Source organism: Microtus ochrogaster, chromosome 8, assembly GCF_000317375.1.
Source record: "Microtus ochrogaster isolate Prairie Vole_2 chromosome 8, MicOch1.0, whole genome shotgun sequence".
NCBI classification, from domain to species: domain Eukaryota; kingdom Metazoa; phylum Chordata; class Mammalia; order Rodentia; family Cricetidae; genus Microtus; species Microtus ochrogaster.
The window spans coordinates 87,064,770-87,073,414 of NC_022015.1; positions in this window are offsets into that span (position 1 = coordinate 87,064,770).

Below are 8,645 nucleotides of genomic sequence, written 5' to 3' on the forward strand. Positions count from 1 at the left end.
CACCTTATGAAACTTCAATCTAGGATTCATTGAGTTTTTTTTTTCCTTTACATTGGTGCAAACAGCAATCCATATTTGGTGGGAACTACCATTCAGTTTTGAATTTAGACTTTATTGTACTACGATAATCAAAATTCAACAATTAATACTCACTGAACTGTAGACTTTATTTGGGCATCCCAGTTCTTTCTCTGTTCCATTGTCTGCCAGGTTCCACAGCCATTGCTGCAATTCCTCCTGAAGCACTGTAGCTCTCCAGCCTTTCCTTGTTTTCTTTGTGATGTTGGCACTTTTGAAGAGGAAAGGCCAGCAATTTTGAGGAGTCTCACTGGTTTGGGCTGGTCTGATTAAATCATGGCGAGTATTAAATCAAGGTAATAGCACTATGTGCCTCCTTCAGGGATTCCTTCCTTCAACGGTTTCCTCCCCCGAAACACCCCACCTCAGCATGGCTGATCATTCATGAAAGCTGATTCAGTTGCAGCAGGTCTTGCTACAGCTCAGCTGGGGCCTCCCCTCCAGAGCAATTGTTACTACTTATTTATATTATATCCCTTGGGGAGGCGGTCTTGTGAACCTCGTTCCTGAGCAAGCACCCCCCCTCCAATAGTGAATGTTAAAAAAAAATGGAAGAAATGGTTATAAATAAGAGGTGTTATTTTTTTCCTTTATGACCAATAAATATCTCAAAAGAGATACCTTAAGAGGGTATCCCATTTCCAATCAAACACTAGTGAGTTATTAGCTTTCCATGACAGAATACCTGGAAGATCATTTAGAAGCAAAGGTGTGTGTTGGCCCATGGTTTCAGTCCATTGTCACCTGGCCCCTTTAAAGATTGTCCTGCGATACATTGTGGTGGTGGATATCCTCTCATGGCACAAAAAGAAACAGAGATGGAAAAGGAACTGATCTCAGAATCTCCTTTGAGGACACACACCACTTTCCAAAGCCCCCAACAACACCAGGCAGCTCTTCAGACTGTTGGCCTTCAGCACGTGTCTTGGGGTGGGCTTGGGAGACATAGCAATTAGCTAATTTTAGCATTCACTAGTAGACCCTGTCTGTAACACTTAAGGGTGACCCTCCTTTCAGCATCCTTTCTAGATTTATTGGATGTAATTTTTATGTCCTGAAGTAAGTCACTTCTCATTAGTTAACAGGCCTTATAATTTGTTCTGCTCTATGGTGGTGATCCAGCGCTGCTCGTACTTATTTTGTGGTTCCAGACGTTCCAGCTGTGAGTCTTCCCAGCCCTCTTTGGTTGACTTTCAGCCTTTGTAACATGCCTTTGCCTTCTCGTCTTTAATTTTCAGTTTCTTCCTTTGTGGCACCTAGAGGTGTTTCAGGCTTATAGTATGGTTTTCTGGCCTGTCTTGGAATCACCCAGCTTGCTTTTATAGGAGAGCAGTACTTAGAAGCCATGATCTGGCTAGCTTGTCTCATTCCTATAGGATGTGACTGTTTCTAAACCCACTCATTCAGCAGAGCTGGGGAGCGTATATATTTACAGTAGTCGGGGGACGTGCCTGCTTGTGTGCCCGCCTGTGTCTTAGTTACTTTTATATTACTGTGCAGACATCACAATCAGGATAACTTATAAAAGAAACTGCTCACTGGTGCTCTCCGTCCAGAGAGACAGAATCCATGATCATGGTGGGGAGCATGACAGCAGGCAGGCTTGGTATCAGAGCAGGGGATGAGGGTTTACATCTGATTCATAAGCACGGGCAGATTAAAAGTGACTAGGAATGGCATGGACTTTTGAAACCTCAAAGTTTATCCCCAGTGACACACCTCCTCCAACAAGGCCTCACTTCCTAATCCTTCCCAGACAGTTCCACCAACTGGGAGTCATTTATTCAAATACGCAAGTCTGCATGGTGTGGGGTTATGGTAGAGACTTCTCATTAAAGCCACAACCGAGTTATACAGTTTTTATAAATGTTATTTGGAGACAAAATTTAGTTATGTAGTGTAGGCTAGCCTTGAACTTGTGATCCTCCCGGCCCCATCTCTATGTGTGATCACAGCTGCATTGTCATCTTGCCTGGCTTAGTTCTGTGGAAACCGAGTAATCCACAGGTTCCCAACCTTGACAACCACCAAATTGTTTTCCATTTCTATAGTTTTACTTTACCCCAAATGCCTTTTAAGCCAAGCAATAGAAACTGTGGCCTTGAGGCCTGACTTCTTGTATTCAGAAAAGTGCGAGCAAATTTATCTCTGTTGTCATGGGAAGCAAGTTTGTTTTATTGCCGAGTAATAGTCTACTTTATTTTTACACATTTAAGTCAGTTAGGGTTGTTTTTGTTTTGAGAACTAACAAATTGTCTTAGGTATTTATTTATGTAGAAGGGTTTTTTTTTGAAGGGTGTGTCTTTGTTTTTTTCTCCTCTGGTTGCTGTGATAAAATATTCAATAAAGGCAGCTTAAGGTTTATGTTTGCTCACAGTTCAAGTACAGCCTCCTGTCAGGGAAGTCGAAGCAGGAGTTGTGGAAACTGGTCATGTTACGTCTGTTGTCAGAAGAGAGAGCAATGAATGCTTGCTGCAGCTCAGCTCCATTTTATTAGGGATGCAGTCCAGGACTCAACCAGGGAATGGTGTGGTCCACCATGGCCTGATTTTCTCATCTCAGAGTAATTAAGATAACCCTCCACAGGCACGCTTAGAGGTCCGTATCCTAGGTGATTCCAGATGATGCCAAGTTGACAATGATCACTAAATATCATATGGGAAAATATAAATTTTTCCCTTAAATACATCTAAGAGATTATTTATTTTTCTTTGTAGACTGTTAACCTCACTTTTATGCTAACTTTGATTTTCATCAGCAATACATCAAGTGACCTTTCTCATCAGCACTCGATATTGGCAATTTTCATTAAAAAAGCACAGGCATTATAATAGACGTGTAGCGATGCTTAAAATGCGATGCCAATTCAAATTTCTCTAGCGACTAATAATGTTGAACATTTTCATTTGCTTATTGCTGTTTATGTAACTTCCTTGGGGAGGCCTTTGTTCACTTCCTTTTCCACTTTAAAATTGGGTAGAGTGTTTTATTATTGATGAGTTTTGAGAATTTACATATTCTCAATGCAAGTTCTTTGTTAGAAATAACAGATTTGCAACTGTTTTGCTTTGCAGTAAGACCTATGCTTTTACTTCCTTTACAAAGATTTGCTTTATGTATATGATTTTTTGTCTGCATGTATTTATATTCATATATAAATATGTGTGTATATATGTACCACTTCTGTGCCTGAAGTCAGTGGAGGTCAGAGTGGGTATGGGTTCCCTACACATGGTTGTGAGCCTCCATGTGGATGCAGGGAACTAAATCTGACCACTTTGCTAAAACAGTAAGTATAAGCAAATATGGATCCACCTTTCCAGCTCCCTAGTTTTACTTTCTTATCAAGTGTCTTCTGCAAACAAAATTGTACACTTTGATAAATTTATCATTTTTTTCTTTTATGGATCAGGCTCTTGCTGTATATAAGAAATATTTGTTAACCCAAGGTCACAAAAGTTTTTCCTATGTTTTGTCTAGGAATTTCATAGGATCTTATTTTCATTTAGGTATACAATCCATATTTGAATAATATTTGTATTGTTGTGAAGTAGAGGTATCTTTTATGCTTGTATGTTTTAACATATGTATGTCCAATCTTTGCCAACATTGATTTTGAGAAGCGTTTTCTAATTTTAATTATTGTTGTATTTGTATAATCAACTATTGTATATACATATATGTATATGTATATATGTTAACTCTAGTTGATTTTTGTACATTTCTGGTCTTTCAAATCTCTGAGATTAACAAAATAAATGTGGGAGGGGAATGAAATGACTCCGTATGCAAAAGTACTTTCTGCCAAGTCTCATGACCTGAATTTGCTCTTCATGATACACATAGTGAAAGGAAAGAACCCAGATGGGTACATTCTACACCTACCACACACACACACACACACACACACACACACACACACACACAAATAAATAAATAAAATTGCCCAGCCTATGGTAGTGTCTTTCAAAGAATGGGTACATTTTACTTAAGTTGTCTGATTTGGGGATACAGAGTCACTCATACTGTTCCACGCATACTCTACTGTCTTCCATGAGATCTGTAGTGATGTCCCCTCCTGTATTTTTGATGTTGGTTAGCTTTGTCATTTCTTTGTTTATTGCTTGATCAAGATCTTTGCAAAGAATCTGCTTTTAGTTTGTCTATTCTTTTTAATTTCAACTACTTTAGCTGCCATATTATTTCTTGCTTTCTGTTTGCTTTGAGTTTATTGTTTTTTGTTTTCTACTTTACTCATTTGAGTGAAGCTTAGTTTGCCCACCTGAGACTTCTTCCAAATATAGAGAATATAAAGTTACTCCTAAACTCTGCTTTGGCAATATGCCACAATATTTTAATTTTCTTAACATTTCATTTTTAGTTTCCATTGTGATCCCTTCCCTCTTTGAATTATTTTGAGTGTTTTTAAAAAATTACTGACTAGTTGTTTTCAGAACATTTGCTACTGATTTTATGATTTGAGAACCATCTCAAGTCTGTCATGATCTGAAAACTTTGTGTGATTTGTATTATTGCAAATTGGTTAATGGTTTATTTATTTATTTGAGACAAGGTTTTGCTGTAGCTTTGGTGCCTGTCCCAGAACTAGCTCTTGCAGATCAGGCTGGGTACTAACTCATAGAGATCTGCCTGCCTCTGCCTCCTGAGTGTTGGAATTAAAGATGTGCATCACCACTGCCCGGCAATGTTAATGGTTTGTTATAGTTTATCTTTGTGAATTTGCATTTAAGTTTGAATATACTCTTGATATATTGTATTCTTTGACATGTGAGATGGATCATAGGTGCTTGCCACCAAGTTTGATGACCTGAGCTTGGTCTCCAGGACCCATATGTTAAAATGAGCAAACAAACTCCCGTGAATTGCTCTCTGACCTCCATATACCTGCTGTGACATACATGTATCCTGTACCCCCCCCACAGAGAAGAAAAAATTGTGTCTACTCTGTAGTATGTTTCAAACTTTTCAGTTATGTTAATCTGACATATAGATAGCCTTTATATATTCTTACAGTCTTTATATATACTGTTTATTAATTACTGGAAGAAGTACTGATATGACATGTAAAATTCTATATTGACTTATTTTTTTCAAGCTCAATTTTCTGGTCTATACATGCTTAAGACTGTTTTGTTGAGATTTTCTGGAGAACTAGTGAAGAATACTGTAATCTATGATAATAGTCTTTATTCTAATCTAATTTTATGCTGCTAGTACAGGGACTCAGATTTATTTTTGCTAGCATTCCCTGGCTTATTTCCCCATCTTTGCTCTTTTACCTTTTTGGAAGTGAGTTTCTTGTAAACAGCATATAGTTGGGTTTTGCTTTAATAAAGCAGTCTTCTTGCAATTCTTTCTTTTAACTTTTATATTTAGTTGATTTATATTTACTATAATTGCTTACAAAGTTGAAGTAAAATCCATCATCTTGTTAGCTGCTATTGTTTTCTGTCCCATCTGCTTTCTCTCCCCCTTTTGTAGAAGGAGCGGCGGGGCTGTGTCCCCCCACCCAGCTAGTTTTACCTGAAATAATTACATGGAAACTGTATTCTTTTAAACACTGCTTGACCCATTAGTTCTATCCTCTTACTGGCTAACTCTCACATCTTGATTAACCCATATCTAATAATCTGTGTAGCACCACGAGGTGGTAGCTTACCAGTAAGATCTTGACCTGCATCCATCTTGGAGAGGAGAGCTATGGCGACTGCCTGACTCTGCTTTCTTTCTCCCAGAATTCTGTTCTGTCTACTCTACCCACCTAAGGGCTGGCCTATCAAAGGCCAAGCGGTTTCTTTATTAATTAACCAATGAAAGCAACAGATAGATAGATGACACTCCCACATCACTCTTTTTCTCTGTAGACGGAGGTTGTTTGTTCATTCCCAGCTGCCCAGACCAGAAGTAATTAAACAGAAATGATATTATTTAAAACACTGCTTGGCTAATAGCTCAAGCATATTGCTAGATAGCTTTTATAACTTAAATTAACCCATTTCCACTATGTTATATTTTACCATGAGACTTGTGGTTTACTAGGAAAGTTCCTGGGTGTCTGTCTCTTTCCACAGTGGCTACATGGCATCTTCCTAACTCTGCCTACTCTCTCTCTACATCTCTGCTTGGATTTCCCACCTGGCTTTACTCTGTTAAGCCATTGGCTAAAAATGGTTTTATTTATTAACCAATAAAAACAGTTCATATACAGAAGAACTGCCCACACCATTTCTCTGTTACTGGCTTATCTTAGGTTACTAGCTCAATCTTAGAAGAATTCATCTTTCCTATTGATTTATGATTTCAGCTGAAATTGGTATTTAACACACACATACACATATGTATGTATGTAATTTACTATTTCATACATGGTATAAGAATTTAAGAGCAGTATTAACACTTTCTCCAGCTTGGGATGTATTTTCCATTCATTTCAATTTTTCATGTTATGAGCACATACTCAGTTCCTTCTGTTTTCACTTTAGTTGTTCTTTAGGACAGATAATACCAAGAAAAATTATCTTATTTTGCATTTCCAATGCTTTTCATTTATTTGTTTAGCTTTTCTGGTTTCTGTTTTGTGACATATTCTTTCTGCCTGAAGAACTTGTCTTAAGGAATCTTCTGTAGATCTCCAACAATGAATTCTGTTTCTCTGCATCCAAACAACATGTTTATTTGTCTTTCATTTAAGAAATGTTCACATTGAATATGGAGTTCTGAATTTCCTCATCCCCACTCCCTAATATTTTTTTTTATCATTTGAAAGCTCTTGCTTCATTATTTTCTAGCTTGAGACATGATCTATTATAATTATCTTTTTTAAAAAATTCTTTTGCTTTTGTATTTATCTTGCTTTGTTTTCTAACTCTTTAGATCTATGCTTAGGGTCTGTCATTCACTTGGTAAATACTTGGCTTTTATTTCTTTTACTCCCCCCCCCCCCCGCTCATTCTCTCTCTCTTCAGGTGTTTGCTGAAATTGGTGGTGAGCATTTGTGTCTTTTCTTTTCTCTTCTTCTAGGTACCTGTCTGGTTCTAAATATTTTATAAAGTAATTGTTTTATGGTTCCAGGTTTATAATGTTGTAATCATGTAGCCTGCCTGGGTTTTTTCTTATTTAACAGGCAGGACTGATGCTGTTTTCAGTTTCTCCGTCCTTGAGTAGAAACAAGGAATCTACAACGCAATTCTTGGTGACTCTATCTCATTCTACTGATGTGGTATGCCTTTGTTAAAAAGTATTTCTCCTATTTGGCAATTATGTTGCTTAGTATTTGTTTTACTATTAATATCGAAACAATATCTATGAACATACAGTTTGATACCCTTATCTGAAAAGGATAAAGGATCAAAAGTTTAATCATGGACATTTATTGTTCAAGGGATTTTATATACATATACACACATATGTATGTATGTAATTTACTATTTCATACATGGTATAAGAATTTAAGAGCAGTATTAACACTTTCTCCAGCTTGGGATGTATTTGCCATCCTCACTGTCAGGAGACTTCTGATGATAACCCAACACTCTATCATAGATGAAAGTGTTTGTGAGTTACACCTGGGGAACTTTTGGGAAACTTTTCTCATGGCTATGAGTAACATCTATGCAACACTGCTGGGCTCCAGGCTGGGGCTGGGATCAACACTGCTGAGCTTATCCTAGGCTGGGATCAATGCTGCTGAGCTCCAGGCTGGGATCAACACTGCTGGGCTCCAGGCTGGGGTCAACACTGCTGGGCTCCAGGCTGGGGTCAACACTGCTGGGCTCCAGGCTGGGGTCAACACTGCTGGGCTCCAGGCTGGGGTCAACACTGCTGGGTTCCAGGCTGGGATCAACACTGCTGGGCTCATCCCAGTCCATTCTGCAGGGCGGTTCCCTCACAGCTGATGAAGGTACTTCAGGAGCATTTTGACACTTCCTGTCTTAAGCGTTCTAAACCAAATCTAAAGCATAGACCAGTGGACACTCACACAATGTGACAGTACAAATTGAACATGATAGAGATAAATTTCTGATAAAGGCAACTTCTAATTATGGTGCTGGCAAATAACTAGCAAGCAATCTTTGAATTTCTTACTTTTTATTTTTTCTTTTTGGTACTAAAGGGAATGCTGTGGCTGGTATGTTTAATTTTAAATTAAAGTGTTTAGTGATTTAAAAAGCAGTTGCTGTTTAAATTGTCAATAATATTTAATATGAATTTACTCACCATTCCCCAGTCTCACGCTGAATAATTTGTAACACTAAACTCATTCAGTAGTCCAGATTGCCAGATAAACTTTTTTCGTTTGCTCTTAATTTGGTCATGCAGGATAATACCAACATCTGAGGGCTCTTTAAACTGCTTTTGAGAATGCATTCCTAGGAGTGCCCCCATAGATCCTCTGCCCCTTGTCACCATAAACATCACCTAATGCATGTATTAGGCTGGCATTCTCCTCAGTGGGAAGCACATTCCTCTCTATTAACTTTACCCCACTCCTGGTTTTGTTTTTTGGTTTTTGTTTTTTTTTTTTTTTTTTTTTTTTTTTTTTTTTT